This window comes from Mobula hypostoma, chromosome 4 (genome assembly GCF_963921235.1).
Source record: "Mobula hypostoma chromosome 4, sMobHyp1.1, whole genome shotgun sequence".
Lineage (NCBI taxonomy): Eukaryota > Metazoa > Chordata > Chondrichthyes > Myliobatiformes > Myliobatidae > Mobula > Mobula hypostoma.
The window spans coordinates 114,525,640-114,545,280 of record NC_086100.1 but is presented as its reverse complement, the minus strand read 5'-3'; positions in this window follow the sequence as shown (position 1 = coordinate 114,545,280).

The window sequence follows — 19,641 nt, the reverse complement described above, 5'->3', positions numbered from 1 at the left end:
ATCCTGAGTGTGTGTGTAGAGATCTATAATAAATGGCAATAATGTCTAGGTCATGAAATTAATAAAGATAAATAAAAGAAATGAAAGAGAGAGAGAGAGAGGAATCAAACCATCATAAGCTACTGGGTATTTTGAACATCTGTTTGCTTGTTGGTCCGTTTGCATTGCTGCTGTATAACCTTAAATCAGTTTTCATTGAATGAATGAAATGACACATGGTGTTCACCTATCGGTTTTGGCAGTGCAATAGAGAATTACCTCCAATGCACTCACAATTTTCCTGTGAGGTAGATGACAGAAAAGGTTATCTTGTGTTTCATCTTGCAGTGTTCCAATTCAGTTGTTTGTTGGAAGTAATTGGACATAGACGGTTAAGAAAAAGACATCAGCAGCAAACAGTAATACGTCAGTATCTGGATCTTATCCATTTCACATAGAAAGCAGAAGACAAGATTTGTAATTCAGAGTTCAGTGAGGATTTCTTGTTTTATTTGTGACCTTGAAGCACCTGGGCCAAATAAAGGCAGACTGGCTACTAGAATGCAAAGGGCAAGTTTCAGAATGTGGCCACATCCAAAACGGGAACAGTTCCAAAGCACTGATTGTATGCAATGATCTAAATCGCTGATCTTGCATTTGTCAAGGTCCCACTAGAAACAAGATAAACTACCACTGAAACTATTCTGGGAAAATTGGTGGAGGATGCAATTATCATTCTGATCAAAATTTAAAAACATACAATATTAGTTCTTTATTTCTTTCTGTTGTTGCATCTTAACATGCTGTGTATTTTCAGCATTTCTGTTTAATTTACTGGGAATATCTGTTGATAATGGAATCATTGCCCCTTAACAGTTTTCTGAACCATTAGAATAGTCTGTTTCCATGTTTCATCTGAAGTAAGTTATTTCTGATATTTCATAATATATTCATATTATTTCATAATAAACTGTTTGCTGGCATTAGATGGTCAAGACGTGAAGCAAAATTTTAATTCACCATATTTTGAATTAGAGACAAAACCAACTAAGCCAAATAAACTTCATGAATACAACACAGCTATATTGTGCAATAAATCCATAATAGCTTATATTGAATTTTCAAAGCAAGTTAAAATAAAGTACCATTCTATACAATGGCTCACACTTTGAAGGGAAATGCTCCACAATGTGAAGTTTCCACAATTCTTTACTAATTTCTCAACTCCACAGATTTGGTGGGTTAGCAATCTGCTCCAGGTTAGAACCACTACAAAAATAATATCTCCATGCACAGAGAAGAATGTCCTCAAAGAAAAATGAAAAATATGTACTAAGATTGATCACAAGTAAAAAGACCTGCTGGCAGGCTAATTGAAATCAGGAATTAATGCTTAAAGGGCTTGATCCCCTCAGTCACAGAATGGTAGGGAATATTGAGTGATACTCTTCAAATTCTAATTATTGCCAGAAAGGACTCAATATAATGGGGTGCACTATAATGGTGGAATATAGGAGGTACATCCTATATTCGGATTCAGATCTATATCTGGATCGGATTTGGATTTTTAAGTAAAAGGAGATATTGGATGAAAATGTATTCTGTAGCAAGTTACCCACAGCTGGAAGCAACATAGAAAAGGGTGAACGATCTGATACTTGGAACTTTACCTCATTAATGTTGTCTTATTCAGCTTCCTTCTTGCACTTCTCACTTCTTTATTCGATCTTAGCAACTCTCTGTCCCCTCTGGCTCCCTGACACACACATACAAAAGTCACACAAAACAGGTGCTACATACAGTGAAAAAGTGGAGAGCTCAGCTTACTGGAAGGGGTCTCCAAATCATTTGTCTCACTTACCTGAGACCCTGAGTAGCACAACAGTGTAGTGGTTTCCATAACGATAATATAATGTCAGTGAACTAGATTTAATTCTCTCACTGTCTGTAAGGAGATTGTACATTCTCCAGGTCACCATGTGGGTTTCCTTTGGGTGTTCTGCCTTCCTCCCACATAAATTCCAAAGACATACAGGTCAGTAGGTTACAAGATAAGAGCTCAGGGAAAACACTAGCATGAATAGAAGATTGGCTGAGTGGCAGGAAGCAAAGAGTGGGAATAAAAGGGGCTTTCCCTGGTTGGCTGCTGGCGACTAGTGGTCATGTGAGTTGATGCTGGGATTGTTTCTTTTCACTTTATATGTCAATGATTTGGATGATAGAATTTTTCTCTTCTTTTTTCTTCAGTCCTGATGAAGAGTCCTGGCCCGAAACATCAACGGTACTCTTTTCGATAGATGCTGCCTGGTCTGCTGAGTTCCTCCAGCATTCTGTGTGTGTTGCTTGGATTGAAAGAATTGATAGCTTTGTGACCAGGTTTGCAGACAATACAAAGATAGGTGGAGGGGCAGATAGCATTGAGGAAGCAGGGAGTCTACAGAAGGACATAGATAGATTAGGAGAATGAACTAAAAAAGTAACAGATGGAATATAGCACAGGGAAGAGTATGTTCATGCACTTTAGTAGCAGGAATAAAATTGTAGACTATTTTCTACAGACAATTCAGATATCAGAGGTGAAAATGGATTGGAAGTCCTTGCGCAAGATTCCCAAAAGGTTAACTTGCAGCTTGAGTTGGTGGTAAGGAAGGCAAATGCAATATTAGCACTCATTTCGAGAGAACTAGAATATAAGAGCAAGGATGTGATACTGAGGCTTTATAGGGCAGTGGTCAGAGCACACTTGGAGTATTGTGAGCAGTTTTGGTCATCTTATCTAAGAAAGGATGTACTGGCACTGGGGAGAGTTCAGAGGAGGTTCACGAGAATGATGCCAGTAATGAAGGTATTAACATATGAGGGTTTGTAATGGTTTGGGCCTGTATTCACTTGAGTTTAGAAGAATGAAGGGGATCTCACTGAAACTTGTCAAATACTGAAAGACCTAGATAGAGTGGACTTGGAGTGCATGTTTCTTATAGTGAGAGATTCTAGCACCAGAGGGCACAACCATAGATAGACATCCCTTTAGAACAGAGTTGAGGAGGAATTTCTTTAGCCAGATGGTAGAGAATCTGTAGGATTTATTTCCACAGATAGCTGTGGAGGCATATGTGGCCTCCATGGTGTTTGCTGGTAATAGTTGAATGCAGGTGTGGAGGAACGGCAGAGTCTATCACAGTTGTCACAAACCCCGTGATGGGAATAAATAACCAGGAGAAATAGAAAACACTTTGGAGTCCAGTATTGCTATTAACTAATAATATTTATTAGTAACTACGCAATACAGTAATATAAATTAAATTTATCAAACAGGTTAGCAATGATTTTATATATATATATATATATATATATATATATATATGTATATCAGTAAGTGTGGAAATATATGTATGAAAAACCAAGCTTCTTTAAGTCTAGGGGTAAAAAGATACAGTCTTATGATGATGAGTAAAGTTCAGTTCAGTTCAGTTCGTGGTATTGAGTTGAGTAGTGATGGAGAGAGAGAGGGAGAGATTTGAGTCTTCAGGTGAGCTGATGCCGTTGATCTTCTCGTTGTCCTCCGAAATCCTTTAAAAGTCACCGACTGTAACTTTAACAAAGGGGACTGGTTTTCTGTGGTGGAGCTATCCCCCAGACGAGGGTGGACACATGGACAATTCCCCACCAGTCAACCCTTTTCCTCTTTCCACTGCAAGAGCGACTGATCGATCCGCCTGATCAGTCCTCTGAAACCCATTTCTCCTGCGGGCACAACAATGCTCATTCAGTATCCAGAACATGTGTCTGCGGTCTGTATCATCTGACCTCCTATTTTATCTTCCCGTACTGAGCATCAACTGTCATTCAAATAACTCCTCCTTCCTTCGTCTGTGTAAGAAATGCAAGCAGGCAAAAGTCCTTGAAGAAAGTATAAACAACCTGCTGAAAATCATAACATCGAGTGTCCACTAAATAACACCGCCTTTGGTCACCATAGCAACTTACGAGCTGCTCGGTGCTATCTCTAACTCCAACTGAGCAGAAATCCAAAGTTACTTCCAGTGCCTTAAAGTGACAGTCCAACCGTTAGTTTTTGTCTCTCTCTCTCTCTTTTACAAACAAGCTGTTGGTGTTAAATAACTCTCTCGCTCTCTTTTTTCCAAAGCACAGTTCATAGGTGTACTTCAGGGTCCCGTCACACTCCCCTTCCTCAGAGAAAGAAAAATTGGCGAAGACGATTTTTTTTGTCTAAATGTAAATTACAGAGTTTGAAACAATACAGGTAAAATCATCAGATGACAGAGCAAATGTGTATACAATTTCCAACTTAATATCTGGCTAACTAATCAGCTATAATATTGTCAGTACCTTTCACATGTTTGATTTTTAAGTCACATTCTTGCAGAATCAGACTCCAATTTAACAATGTTCTATTCTTATCCTTCATCTTAGTTAGAAATATCAAGAGGTTATAAACCATTTAAACCACAAGTGGTCTCTGGGCAACAGAAAGATCTTGAGGTCTCTGAACATAGACCTTAAAATGTTGTAAGATCATATTAAGTGCTAATAATTCCTTTTCAACAGTTGAATAATTTTTCTGGTGTACCTTAAAGTTCTTTAAGAAATAAGCTACTGGGTGTTCAATGTTATTCACTCCTTCCAGTAACAGTACTGCCCCAGCAGTTTCATCACTAGCATCTGTGGCTATAGAAAATGGCTTTGAAAAATCAGGTGCTTTGAGCACAGGATGATAATACAGGATGGTTTTCAGATGTTCAAATGCCTCCTGGCAAAGGTCTTTCCATATAAACCTTTCACTCTTCCCTAGGAGTTTTGTTAGGGAGAGAGCGATGTCAGCAAAGTTCTTACAATACTTCTGATAATACCCAACCATTCCCAAAACCCTTCTTAAAGCTTCCTTGCTAGTCAGAACAGGAACTTCAGCAATAGTTTGGACCTTGGCCTGTACAGGAGCCAGTTGGCCTTGTCCCACCACATAACCCAGATATGTAACTGTGGCATGGCCAAACTCACTTTTAGTGAGGTTCACAGTAAGATTGGCCTTGGAAAGTCTGTCAAACAGTTTTTCTACAGCTGCAATATGCTCTTCCCACGTGTCATTCCAGACCACTAAATCATTGATATAAACCCCTGTGCTTTCTAACCCTTCAATCACAGAATTGATCATTCTTTGAAATGTCCCTGGAGTATTTTTAATCCCGAAGTGTAAAACATTGTATTCATACAGTCTAGACAGTGTCACAAATGCTGATATCTCTTTAGTCCTCTCTGTTAAAGGAGAACCCCAGTATCCTTTTTAGAAATCAATCTTAATAAGGTACTTAGCCTTCCCCACTCTACCAATACAGTCATCCATTCTCCTTCCTTGTTGTTTCTTGTTTCCAATTTCTTCTTCAACCATTTTACTTTTCTCAAAGTTCTCACTGAGAAGATGCAATTTCATAGGCTGGGCTGAATTTATAATGATGTGATGCACTGCACCTGCGCACCATTTCAAAATGCCAATTAGTTCTTTCACTTGTTGCTGCAGTCTAGGGTCGAACTGAAGGACCTTATCAGTAATATTTTTCAAAACAATGGAATTCTGACATCTTGGTGAAACTAGATTCAGTGGGTAAAAATGCTTTTCCACTCCTTTATCAGATTCCATGACTCCATTTTGTTCCATAACAATTCTAGCAAACAAGTGTCTTATTTACAGTGGATATGCAATGGCAAGCATTTAAAGGTTGCATGGATGAACTACAACAATTGTTCATCCCAGTTTGGCAAAAGAATAGATCAAGGAAGGTAGTGCACCCGTGGCTGACGAGAGAAATTAGGGATAGTATCAATTCCAAAGAAGAAGCATACAAATTAGCCAGAGAAAGTGGCTCACCTGAGGACTGGGAGAAATTCAGAGTTCAGCAGAGGAGGACAAAGGGCTTAATTAGGAAGGGGAAAAAAGATTATGAGAGAAAACTGGCAGGGAACATAAAAACTGACTGTAAAAGCTTTTATAGATATGTAAAAAGGAAAAGACTGGTAAAGACAAATGTAGGTCCCCTGCAGACAGAAACAGGTGAATTGATTATGGGGAGCAAGGACATGGCAGACCAATTGAATAATTATTTTGGTTCTGTCTTCACTAAGGAGGACATAAATAATCTTCCAGAAATAGTAAGGGACAGAGGGTCCAGTGAGATGGAGGAACTGAGGGAAATACATGTTAGTAGGGAAGTGGTGTTAGGTAAATTGAAGGGATTGAAGGCAGATAAATCCCCAGGGCCAGATGGTCTGCATCCTAGAGTGCTTAAGGAAGTAGCCCAAGAAATAACGGATGCATTAGTGATAATTTTTCAAAACTCCTTAGATTCTGGACTAGTTCCTGAGGATTGGAGGGTGGCTAATGTAGCTCCACTTTTTAAAAAAGGAGGGAGAGAGAAACCAGGGAATTATAGACCGGTTAGCCTAATGTCTAGGAAAAGGGGAGGTGCAACGAGACCTGGGTGTCATTATACACCAGTCATTGAAAGTGGGCATGCAGGTACAGCAGGCGGTGAAAAAGGCGAATGGTATGCTGGCATTTATAGTGAGAGGATTCGAGTACAGGAGCAGGGAGGTACTACTGCAGTTGTACAAGGCCTTGGTGAGACCACACCTGGAGTATTGTGTGCAGTTTTGGTCCCCTAATCTGAGAAAAGACATCCTTGCCTTAGAGGGAGTACAAAGAAGGTTCACCAGATTGATTCCTGGGATGGCAGGACTTTCATATGAAGAAAGACTGGATGAACTGGGCTTGTACTCGTTGGAATTTAGAAGATTGAGGGGGGATCTGATTGAAACGTATAAAATCCTAAAGGAATTGGACAGGCTAGATGCAGGAAGATTGTTCCCGATGTTGGGGAAGTCCAGAACGAGAGGCCACAGTTTGAGGATAGAGGGGAAGCCTTTTAGGACCAAGATTAGGAAAAACTTCTTCACACAGAGAGTGGTGAATCTGTGAAATTCTCTGCCACAGGAAAGAGTTGAGGCCAGTTCATTGGCTATATTTAAGAGGGAGTTAGATATGGCCCTTGTGGCTACGGGGGTCAGGGGGTACGGAGGGAAGGCTGGGGCGGGGTTCTGAGTTGGATGATCAGCCATGATCATAATAAATGGCGGTGCAGGCTCGAAGGGCCGAATGGCCTACTCCTGCACCTATTTTTTATTTTCTATGTTTTGATTCGACTATCTTGTAAACTTCCCTTTGCAAGGACACAAAGCTTACTAAATCTGTTCTAGAATTTTAAAACATACTTAAACACACTGACATGTTTTTCTAAATCAGACCATAGTTCTCTGAGTAGGTTCAAAGGTCCTTTAGGCCTGTAACTGAATACAGGTTTCAACAAACTACCCTCCAATGCCTTCTGAATCAAATCTTCAAAAATAATTAAGAGGAGGGGAACCCCCCATCCCAATTTTTCCCATTTCTCACACAATGTGCTTTAATTATAGTCTTAAGAGTTGAGTTTGAGTTGAGCCGTTCTAAGGCTCCCTTGGACTCTGTGTGATATGTAGATGACACCATGTCTTTAGCTTCTAATTCTCTAACTATCCCTTGGAATGTTCTCGAAGTAAAGTTACTGCCCTAGTCAAATTGTTTTTCTTTGGGCAGACCTACCAATGTGAAAAACTTACTGAATACTGTTACCACAGTCTTGGCCTCGAGGTTTTCAAAAGACACTGCTTCAGAGAACCTAGACACAGCAGACATAATTATTAACAAGTACAGATGACCAGCTGCAGTCTTTGGCAACGGGCCTACACAATCCACTATGACCCTGGAGAAAGGTTCACCAAAAGCAGGTATTGACCGAAGTGGTGCTTTTAGAATGGCCTGGTTAGGTTTTCCCACTACCTGGCACGTATGACACCCTCTACGGTAATTGACAATATCTTTCCTCACATTAGGCCAATAAAGTTCCTTCATCATCTTATTCACTGTCTTTCTCATTCCATGAGGTCCACCTAAAGACATACTGTAAGCCATGTTTAAAATTTCAGCCTTGCAAACTTTCAGAACCACCACGTGACTTGCAGGCACTGTGGCTGGTCTCCACCTCCTCATCAACACCCCATCTTTAAGATAATATCCCCTTGACTCTCTCTGAAACTCTTCTCCTGTGAGAGCTATCTCCTTTAAAGCCACCATTTCAGAATCTCACTTCTGTTCCACTATAAATTCCTTCCTCAATAACAGCAAACTTTTCTCACACACCTTACTCTTATCAACTGTACTACCCTCTAAGTCCTGCTGAAATCTGGAAGATAGAAAAGTCTGTGACACATCATCATAATTTAAACCTCTGGTTTTGCTATCATAGGCCTCAACAGGCTGCTTACTCATCAGCTGAACAGCCATATCAACCTTACCTTGGAGCGGTGTCAACATGCCTCCATTGTTTACTAAACTCAGCATCATCATCAGGCTGATGAGAATCATGTATACATTATGGAAGAGACCAAACAATCTCTTTATGAACTTTCTCCGACCTTCACTATGCCTTGCACTTCCACTGCAAATCCATAACAATTCTTTTTTTCCTCAACATTACACTGAATAACATTATGACCTTGCAGGTGCTCAAATGTCCAAACAAAATTCAACAGAGGAGCATATCCTTTCTCAGCAGGCCTCTGTCCTGCAAACAGGGTCAAAGGTCACGCAACCAATCCAACCTTTCCCAGCACTTTATCCAAAAGTCCAGGAACAGCACTTTTCCCATTATTTTCAGCAACACTGACCTCACCAATTTTCACTTCATGACTAACTTTTAAACCACTATTTAATACAAGTGACTGAGAACCCTCACATTCCACTGGTACCAAGGTGAACCCCTTATTCACTGAAACAAGATCATCTGACATAAAAAAAACTGCATTCCTTTTCAACTAAGTCAGACACCTCCGACTTTCACTGAGCTTTAACATAAGGTTCAGAATCCTGTGAATCCACAGGTACTTCAACAACCTGAACACATTCAATCGGAACAGCTGCCTCTTCTGGGTTGTCATCACTTGTCCCAGTTTCAAATTCAAGGTCATCCCGAACCTCCCAGCTATTCTCTAGCAAACTCTTTTCTGGAGTAAACTCAACCTCGTGGGTTAAAATTTCTTCGTCTGCTTTCTTATCAAACCCTTGCAGGGTAGCGGCATCCTCTGCATCTGGGTATGCCCTTACATTATCAAGAAAACACTTTTTAAATCCATCAGACAAAACAACCCCTTCCAAGCTGTAAAAATCATCAGGGTCCGACACCAAACCTCTTTGCTGCAGCCTCTCCCTTCTTTCCAGCTCAAACCGCCTCTGCTTGTCTGCCACGTGATCTTCATGTTGCCATTTCTCCCTCTCGAGCTGTCTCTGTCTTTCTGTCTCTTCTCTCTGTTTTGCTGCCTCTCTAACCTCTCTCTTGAATGTTTTAATTTTAATTGCTCCATCTTTAATTTTTCCAACAGAAGCTGAAGCTCATCTTCAATAGGTTTACCTTCCACGAACATTTTCAACACATCCCCAGTAAACTGCTTCGTCGAAATATAATATTCAACTATTTTTCTTTAAATTTCTACCTTAGTCACACCCTTCTTTATGTCAATTCTCAATTCTTTAGCAATGTCCCGCACATCATCCTTTTTAGTTAACTTCAAAGTCACCGGGTCTGGTGATTTCAGAAAGTCCCTAACATCCATTTCTGCTGTTTTTCCGCACAACCAAATCAAAAGGGATTTTTCCCAATCAATTCAAATCAGCCTCCTGACCAATTTCTTCAAAATGCGGAAACAGGCCCCAATTTTGTCACGAACCCCGTGACGGGAATGAAGAACCAGCAGAAATAGAAAACACTTTGGAGTCCAGTATTGCTATAAACTAATAATATTTATTAGTAACTATGCAATACAGTAATATAAATGTAAATAAATCAAACAGGTTAGCAATGATTATATACATATAAGTAAGTGTATCAGTAAGTGTGGAAATATATGTATGAAAAACCAAGCTTCTTTAAGTATTGGGGTAAAAAGATATAGTCTTATGATGATGAGTAAAGTTCAGTTCAGTTCAGTTCGTGGTATTGAGTTGAGTAGTGATGGAGAGAGAGAGGGAGAGATTTGAGTCTTCAGGTGAGCTGATGCTGTTGATCTTCTCGTTGTCCTCCGAAATCCTTTAAAAGTCACCGACTGTGACTTTAACAAAGAGGACCGGTTTTCTGTGGTGGAGCTATCTCCCAGGTGAGGGTGGACACATAGATAACTCCCCACCAGTCAACCCTTTTCCTCTTTCCACTGCAAGAGTGACTGATCGATCTGCCTGATCAGTCCTCCGAAACCCACTTTTCCTGCGGGCACAACAATGCTCATTCAGTGTCCAGAACATGTGTCTGAGGTCTGTATCATCTGACCTCCTATTTTATCTTCCTGTACTGAGCATCAGCTGTCATTCAAATAATTCCTCCTTCCTTTGTCTGTGTAAGAAATGCAAGCAGGCAAAGTCCTTGAGGAAAGTGTCAACAACCTGCCGAAAATCATAACATTGAGTGTCCATTAAATAACACTGCCTTTGGTCACCATAGCAACTTATGAGCTGCTCAGTGCTGTCTCCAACTCCAACTCAGTAGAAATCCAAAGTTACTTCCAGTGCCTTAAAGTGACAGTCCAACTATTAGTCTTTGTCTCTCTCTCTCTCTTTTACAAACAAGCTATTGGTGTTAAATAACTCTCTCTCTCTTTTTTCAAAGGCACAGTTCATAGGGGTACTTCAGGATCCCGTCACACCGCAAGCATCAACAATGACTGAACCCTACTGCAGAGGAACGGCAGACTCTGTCTCATAATGAGCACTGGCAACTACTGACCCCAGGTGCAACGGCATGGCAGACTCCCTAGCAGAGATGGAAACAAGTGGTTATATATAGGAATACTAACAGAACATTGGTGGCATGACTGAGCGATACTGCAAGATAAATCATTTTGAAAACAATGACTCCGCAAACCACACTTAACAGGAGTCCACATTAAATAATCATAGAAAGCGGAAAACCCGTGCCAGTCACAATTAATTTGATGATATTAAACAGGAAACACAAGGGTGTAACCACTCTTGTTGAGACAACAATTAGTAAAGAGGTGTTCGAGAAAACCAGAAGCCCAATTCTGTATGGCATGCCACAGAAGCCCATACCAATGTGCTCTGGAATCTATTTCAGGATGCCTAGCTTCAGACATGTGCAGAATGCATCTGCAGGAACCAAAAGTTTTAGATAATTTTGGCAGCCCACTTAAGCAAGGTACATGGCCAGTTGTCAAATCTTTTTCATCTTAAACTAATGTTTCAGGATGTCCATGTGGCATCTCCATTATGTTAAATATACTTCTTTATTTAAAGTCTTGTTGTTAAGCAGATGAATGCATTCAATACCAGTAGGGTCAAGCTGCAAATTATGTAAGCACATTCTTGGTATGTGGATAAAAGGCAATTGTGGATATATTAAAGCTGTACAAAAAGCCAATGCAATCTTCACTTGCTGCTCCTGAAGGAAGGCTTCTGTATTCGAATGGTCTCTCTCTTCCTTGATGCTGTTGGAGGATGTTTCCAACGTTCTGCGACTTATCGATTGGACTGTAGACTATAGTTCAAATTGGACTCGTTCTCAGTTTTTTTTATATTCTGTGTTTTCACCTGTTCTTTCCGGTTGCCATTTGGCGTGAATTGTTTGTTTTTTTTGTCTTGGGGGTGTGTTTGGGGTTCAATGATCATGTTCTTGTTTGTGAGATCTGTTTTCTTTTTGTGCAGAGAGGGTTTGATGTTCTTCTTTGAACGATTTCCATGGTTTTCTTTGTTTCATGGCTGTCTGGAGTAAACATACCTCAGAGTTGTATACTGCATACATACTTTGATAATAAATGAACCTCTGGATCTTTTTGAATCTTTATTTTACTTTGATTCAAGTCGAAGAGGACAAGTATCCTCAGTTGTGGACTGAAAGATTGTTCTGACATTTTCTAGGCCTTAATTTTATTGGAATTCCAGTGTTCTCCATTTGGTTTGTGCCCTCCTTATCTTTTTTGTTACTTAGGGTAACTTTCTTTCATTCTTTCTCAGTTCTGACATAGGTGCTTTGATCTGAAACGTTAACTGGTTTCTCTTTCCATTGTTATTGCTTTTCTGGCTGAGTTCTTCCAGCATTTTTTGTTTTTGTTTTAGATAGAGGCATTTGCAATTTTATTTGTTTTCTATTTCTGTAATGGGTAAAAAACACATTATATTCTTGCTTGGTTTCTGGGCCCTTCAACAGTTTTCTATCTCCTGGGCCCTAAAACATTTTTCAGCTCCAATCTGCTAATTAAATTTGCCGATGACACTACATTGATTGGCCTTATCTAAAACAATAATGAGATGCCCTACAGGGAAGAAGTCATCTCTCTGACACAGTTGTATCAAGAAAACAAACTCTCCATCAATGTTGCAAAAACAAAGGAGCTGGTTGTGGATTACAGGAGGAATGGAGACAGGCTCACACCTATTGACATCAATGGATCTGGGTTGAGAGGGTAAACAGCGTCAAGTTCCTTGGCATCCACACCACCGAGGACCTCACGTGGTCTGTATACGCCAGCTGTGTGATGAAAAAGGCACTTCTGCACCTCTTTGAGGAAGTTTGGTGGGGGCCCCAGATCCTAAGAACTTTCTACAGGGGCACAGTTGAGAGCATCCTGACTGGCTGCATCACTGCCTGGTATGGAAACTGTACTTCCCTCAATCGCAGGACTCCGCAGAGAGTGGTGCAGACAGCTCAGCGCATCTGTAGTTGTGAACTTCTCGTGATCCAGGATATTTACAAGGGCAGATGTATAAAAAGGGCCTGTAGGATCATTGGGGACCCAAGCCATCCCAACCAGAATCTATTCCAGATGCAACCATCTGAGAAGCAGTACCGCAGCACAAAAGTCAGGACCAACAGACTCCAGGATAGCTTCTTGTACCAGGCCATCAGACTGATGAACTCACGCTGATTTGAGTGTACTCTATATTACATTGACTGTTCTATTTATTATAAATTATTATAAATTACTATGATTGCACATGGCACATTTAAATGGAGATGTAACATAAAAATTTTTACTCCTCAGGTATGTGAAGGATGTAAGAAATAAACATAGAAACATAGAAACATAGAAAATAGGTGCAGGAGTAGGCCATTCGGCCCTTCGAGCCTGCACCGCCATTTATTATGATCATGGCTGATCATCCAACTCAGAACCCAGCCTTCCCTCCATACCCCCTGACCCCTGTAGCCACAAGGGCCATATCTAACTTCCTTTTAAACATAGCTAATGAACTGGCCTCAACAGTTTGCTGTGGCAGAGAATTCCACAGATTCACCACTCTCTGTGTGAAGAAGTTTTTCCTAATCTCGGTCCTAAAAGGCTTCCCCTCTATCCTCAAACTGTGATCCCTCGTTCTGGACCTCCCCAACATCGGGTACAATCTTTCCGCATCTAGCTTGTCCAATCCCTTTAGGATCTTATACGTTTCAATCAGATCCCCCCTCAATCTTCTAAATTCCAACGAGTACAAGCCCAGTTCATCCAGTCTTTCTTCATATGAAAGACCTGCCATCAATGCCAATAAAGTCAATTCAATTCAGTTCAATTCAATATTAAATTGCTTTGGTTAGGAACTTAGTTAATGAAACACTGTAATGGATGGAGCAGGCATTCTCTGAGTAATTACTGTACATGGGAAAACTGCTGGATGTTATTTTGTTAAAAAACTTTACACATATAACCAGGTTCAGCAGCTGCAAATCCAGACAGATTATAATGTAATTAGTATTGATCTGAAGCCATTAAAGCCATTTCACACCACCCCAGTAACACAATTTGGCTCACATGCAATAGTCATTTTGGCAAGGGTGGAGGCTTATATTCTAATGATCAAAGATCTTTAGACATTAGATGGAGATTTGTTGCTAAATGTTCTATTGCATCAAACATTTGTTTAAGCAATTGACCGATCCTTTTTCTATAGCTTGGACAATCAAAGCCCATATTTGTGTCCTCTGCAGTCGAACTAATTCCTTTTATGATTGACGTTTATGCCAAAATTTCACCAGACCAGTTCATTTGATCTTGTGCTTATTGTCTCACCATGAACAGAATCACTGCTTCTGACCTTTAAAGTGCACAAAATGGCAGTACCTGAGTGTGAGATTGATTGTCTTCTCCTCTTCCTCTGACTGGAAGGTTTCAGCTGTTTAGTGAATGAAATTAGAAAGAAACGAAGTTGGGTTGAGGTAATGAGAGAAAATGAATCTAGGAGTTTTTGAGGCACCATTCTCAGGTTGTTTTGCATAGGAAAGTGAGAGAGAAGAGTAAAAAGGTGTTGAAAGAAGGATTAGGTGAGCAGTTAATCACAATATTGAACACACCACTGCTGCCAGTAGTCACAGGCTCATTGCTTCTATTGACTATGATGGCCAGAACATATTCCCCCAAGCAGGACTTAAGCATGCAGGTGCACTTGTTCTCTTATATGGCACTTGACCTTGCCAATAAAGCAGTTTGTCAATGACCTACTTCACAAGGTATTTGGGTGATTCCACTGTGAGGGTGAATACATGCCAGCATGTGAGCTATGACCTGAATGGTATGAACTTAGGTGGATGTTGGGAATATTTTGAGCTGAACAGCAGGTAAGTAGAAAAGTATATGGATATCATATTTGAAAAATTGACTAGTTCAATTTGTGTTGGATTATTATATTTACTCCTGCCCTATTTTAATTCTTGGAGCATCAATACTGAGTTTGACTTCTGCTCTATTTTGTCCCAGTATCCCGAATGTCAATCAGGAGGACCTCTTGTACCACAGAGGATACAGGGTCTCTCTCCTTTTTACCTGTTGAACCAATATACATGGGATATTGGCCAAAGTTCTTGATCTTCATACTCTCATAATAATTCTATTGATAAATAAAAGCATCATGCTCAAAATTCTTTTTTAATCTTCCTGGGTTTCTTGCTGCTACAATGTATCTTCCCTTTAAGAACTCCAGGTTGCCTTTAACAATGTTAGCCATCTGCAAAGTTTGTGCTTTCTGCTGGTCTATGCATCCAGTGAACTGTGGAGATAGTTCTGGCTGTGCAAGCAAATGATTTAAAATAACAGGCAGTATCCTTTTTAACATGTTGTATGCAACACAATGGATAATTAATGATCAAGGTGCTCATTATGGTTTGAGCATATAAGCAATTTAAACATGATGCTAATACATAGTAGAGCTCATTTAACTTTTCCCATGAGACAGTAATGAGGTACTGAAGATCTAACAATGCTATTTGGTGATGATGTTACCAGCATCTTAGGTAAGATCTGGAAACAGAAGGGTGCTGGTGAAATTGTCTCAAGGGATTGTATTTCCCTATTATTAATAGTGCATTGATGGGGCAGGTGATCTTCAACATTATTGCAAATCAGTCACAAAGCCAGTGGAATGACTTTATTGTCACCATCACACTTATAAATCTATTGGGCCATTGGACCAGTGAGCTATGGAAGCACATTAGTGGCTGAAGCAGAGAGCAAAATCTATAGGCAGGTGCCACTCAGCATGGTGGTAGATCAGAGTTCTCAAAAACATAGATGGAATACTGCTATTCTGAGACATAATCATCTGTTGGGCCATCTTTGAGGATCCTTAAGTAACACCTTTAAGGACCACGTACTGTTGACTTGGGATAAATTGTGGGGCACCTACTGGCTATGGTGTATGATAATTGTAAGTAGTGTTCCGTGAATAGAAGCTTACTCATTTACAGAACTGCTAGGTGGGACTTAGATATGTGTTGGCCCAGTCAGTCCCTGTCAATCTCCTTCCTCCCCACACCCCATTCAACCTCTTTCCTTCATCCTGCTGGATGCTGTTTTAATAAACCAGAAAATCTGGTTAAAATTATGGATTCCTGAGCAAGGGAAAATACTTATCAGTAATGCAAAATATAAAGACATTGACTTTACAGGGTACTGATGGGTAAATATTAGTATAGATAACTAAATAATTTCTCTTCTTCTGTCCAGAATAAATTTCTTAATTGGATCTTTATATATATATATATATATATATATAGAGAGAGAGAGAGAGAGAGAGAGAGAGAGAGAGAATGTACAATATGTTGAATTCTTTACTCCACCAGAAATAAATAAATACTCTACCAGATTCCTTTTATGGGTATGATTACCTATTGAAACTGTTATATTGCTTCTTCTTTTTCTTCTTAAAAATCACATAGCAAACAACATCTCTCCCCTAGCAACATGGACTGCTGAGAACGAGGAGACCTAAACTAGCCAATTACAACATCTCCTGCAAATGCGACCATGACAACGACTGCTCAACCAATGAAAGCAGTCCAAATTGTAGACAACCATATAAGGAGATAACATATTATATAAACCGATTTTATATTAACATTTTTCATGTTTGTTGTGTACATTAAGTCTATCAGCTGTCAATACTGGGATGCCTTCTAGACTGTTATATATACCATGCCTATGATGAAGTTGATGAATTTCTTCCAAAGGGAAACAGATTGCATTTTAAACAAACATGTTAACATCGATAACAAAAGACCAGCTGGTCCATTCAGCTTCCTTGATACATTTGCAATGCATTAGAGTCAACACTGAAACAGGTCCTTCACCCAGGTTCATGCTAATATTAACATGTCCATCTATACTGGTCATATTTTCCAGCATTTGCCCTACCTAGTACTTGTCTCAAATTTAAATATTGCTTTAGTCTCCATTTCAACCGCCACTGAGATGGTGTGTTCTAATTTCCAGTCACATTCTGAAGAAATATAATTTCCTCATATTCCTTCCAAACCTCCTACTCCTTATCTTGACCTCTGCCCTCTGTTGTTAGACACTTCCTACCTACCTTATCTGTGCCCCACATAATTTCCTATTAGTTCCTCTGCTCCAATGAAAACAAACCCAGCTGGTCCATTCTCAACTTGTTAGTAAAACCCTACATAGAAACAACATCCTGATGAATCTTTTCTGAATTCTCTTCAATGCAACCAACAGTGTGGTGATCTGAACTGCATGCAGTACTTTTGCTCTGGCCAAAGTCCATAGGCCCCTCAAAGTCACTGCAAAAGTTGATAGGGTTGTTATGAAGCCATATGGTGTGTTGACCGTCATTAGTTAGTGGATTGAGTTCAATAGCTGCAGGGTAATGTTGTAACTCTCTAAAACCACTGTTAGACCACACTTGGAGTATTGTGTACAGTTCTGTTTGCTGCATGATAGGAAGGCATCCGTTAGCCTTGTGAGACCGTGGATCTGCGCCTGGAAATTCTTCACTCTCCAAGGTTGTATGGAAGACCAGCAGTTGCCCATGCTGCAAGGCTCCCCTCTCCACAACACCGATGTTGTCCAAGGGAAGGGCATTAGGACCCATACAGCTTGGCACCAGTGTCATCGCAGAGCAATGTGTGATTAAGTGCCTTGCTCAAGGACACAACATGTTCCCTCAGCTGGGGCTCGAACTCACGACCTTCAGGTCGCTAGTCCAATGTCTTAACCACTTGGCCACGTGCCCACACATGAAACCATAAAACACAGAGGAACAGAATTAGGTCGCTCTGTCATTCCATCATGTCTCATTTATTATCCCTTTCAACCCCATTCTCCTGCCTTCTCCTAAACCTTTGACTTCCTTACTAATCAATACCTGTCAAGCTCTGCTTTAAAATACCCAATAACTTGGCTTCCACAGCTGTCTGTGGGAATAAATTCCACTGATTCTCCACACTCTAGCTGAAGAAATATATCCTCACCTCTTTTCTAAAGGAGCACCCTTGTACTCTGAAGCTGCACCTTGGTCCTAGACCTCCCCACCGTATGAAACAATCTCTGCACATTCACTCTATCAAGGCCTATCAATATATGATAGGTTTCAATGAGTTCCTCCTTCATTCTTGTGAACTCCAGTGAAAACAGGCCCTGAGCCATCAAAGTCTCCTCATACATTACTGTTGTAACGGGCAGAGGAGATTTACCGGGATGCTGTCTAGATTGGAGAGCATGCCATCAACTGTCCAACTTACCAACTTGTAAATATCATCCTGAAGCCCATGGCTACCTTCCTCACAACCATTTATACTAATAATAAAGACATTCTGCACCTGGGGGAGTCATGTTTTTTTCTTGAAGTATTAAAACAGTAAAAACCTAGCATGCACTATAATGAAGTGAAATGTCCATCGAGACTGGGGTTCTGTTTAGAGTTCAGTATGTCAGATCCTTGATCCAGGAAATAAATTGTTTCATGTGATTTAAAAAAAAAATCACTCTGTAGAAGTTGCATAAAGAGAAGGACTTTCAACTGTGATGGTCATAGAGTGGTGTTGTTGGATTTCTCTGTTTAATGCCACACTGAACCCACTATTGACATTGTGCAGTGTTGACAGGGCCTCCTCCACTGCGTGCATGTTCTTGCAGCATTTGGCCCAGGAAGTGCATCTTTGTACTTAGCTTTTAATGTGACATCCCACAATATGTGTAATTATGGAGAGCGACTGATTAAATGGATGATGCAGTGATGGGGTGGAATGGAAGAATGTTCTGAAGGATCTGAATAATCTGGACAGGCAAAGCAAAGTACCAGTAAGTGTCGTATTCTTTGTGCAATGGTGCACAGAGACCTTCCATTGTTACACTCAGGTGCCCCTGCTATAAGATACCTGCACAGATTAATACTTTGAGATGTACAATTGTTGAATGACTGCACTTGGCAGTTGCCCGCAATGCTGGCACATCCCTGAGGCTTATGCTGTGTGGGGAGAATCAGTAGATGATGTAAAACTTGGGTGACTCTGCGATGACAACAGTGGGAGGCGAACTGTGAGTTGTAGTAGCATTCAGCAGCTGCAGTCTGGAGTAATCCTGAGGCCAGGGAGCTTTTTGCATCACCCGCCTGAGATCCTTTCTCACTTCTCTAACAAAGCTCTAATAAAGAACATAAAGGAAACTTGACAGAAACCTCACCCTAGTGTCTGCCTCTCTTGCCAAAGCCTATGTTTCCCACTCTAACCCTATTCCACTCACACAATGGCTGCTCCAACAATGGATGTTCCACTTAAACCTTACTTCTTTTTATTAGTCTTAGCCAAGTGCTTAGTAACCCAATCGATCACAGTCTGCACAGAAAGTACCAGCAGGCCGTGATCCTATTTTTTAAATTTGGTGTTTACTCTCGACAAGTAACTCACCCAAGATTTTAAGCTCCACAGAAAGTCCCAACGGGTTGTGCTTGCTTTTTTAATCTAGGACTTCCTGTTTCTTTCCATCTTTCATCATCTATCATGAAATTAAACATAAAAAGACATTGCATGATGTGTTGGCATTCTGCAAAGTAACATTTAACCAGACTTGGGAAGAACTGCTTGTGATAGTCATTGCATTGCATACTTAATTCTTATCTTCAAATTGGAGGGTGCAAATAAAACATCTCAATTTAAAGAGAATGAAAGATTAAAAAATAAGAACTTCTGGTCAAGATGGTGCTGAGCTGCGAACTCCATTAAGACTTTCACACAAATTTAATTGTTTTGGGGACAGAGAGGGAAG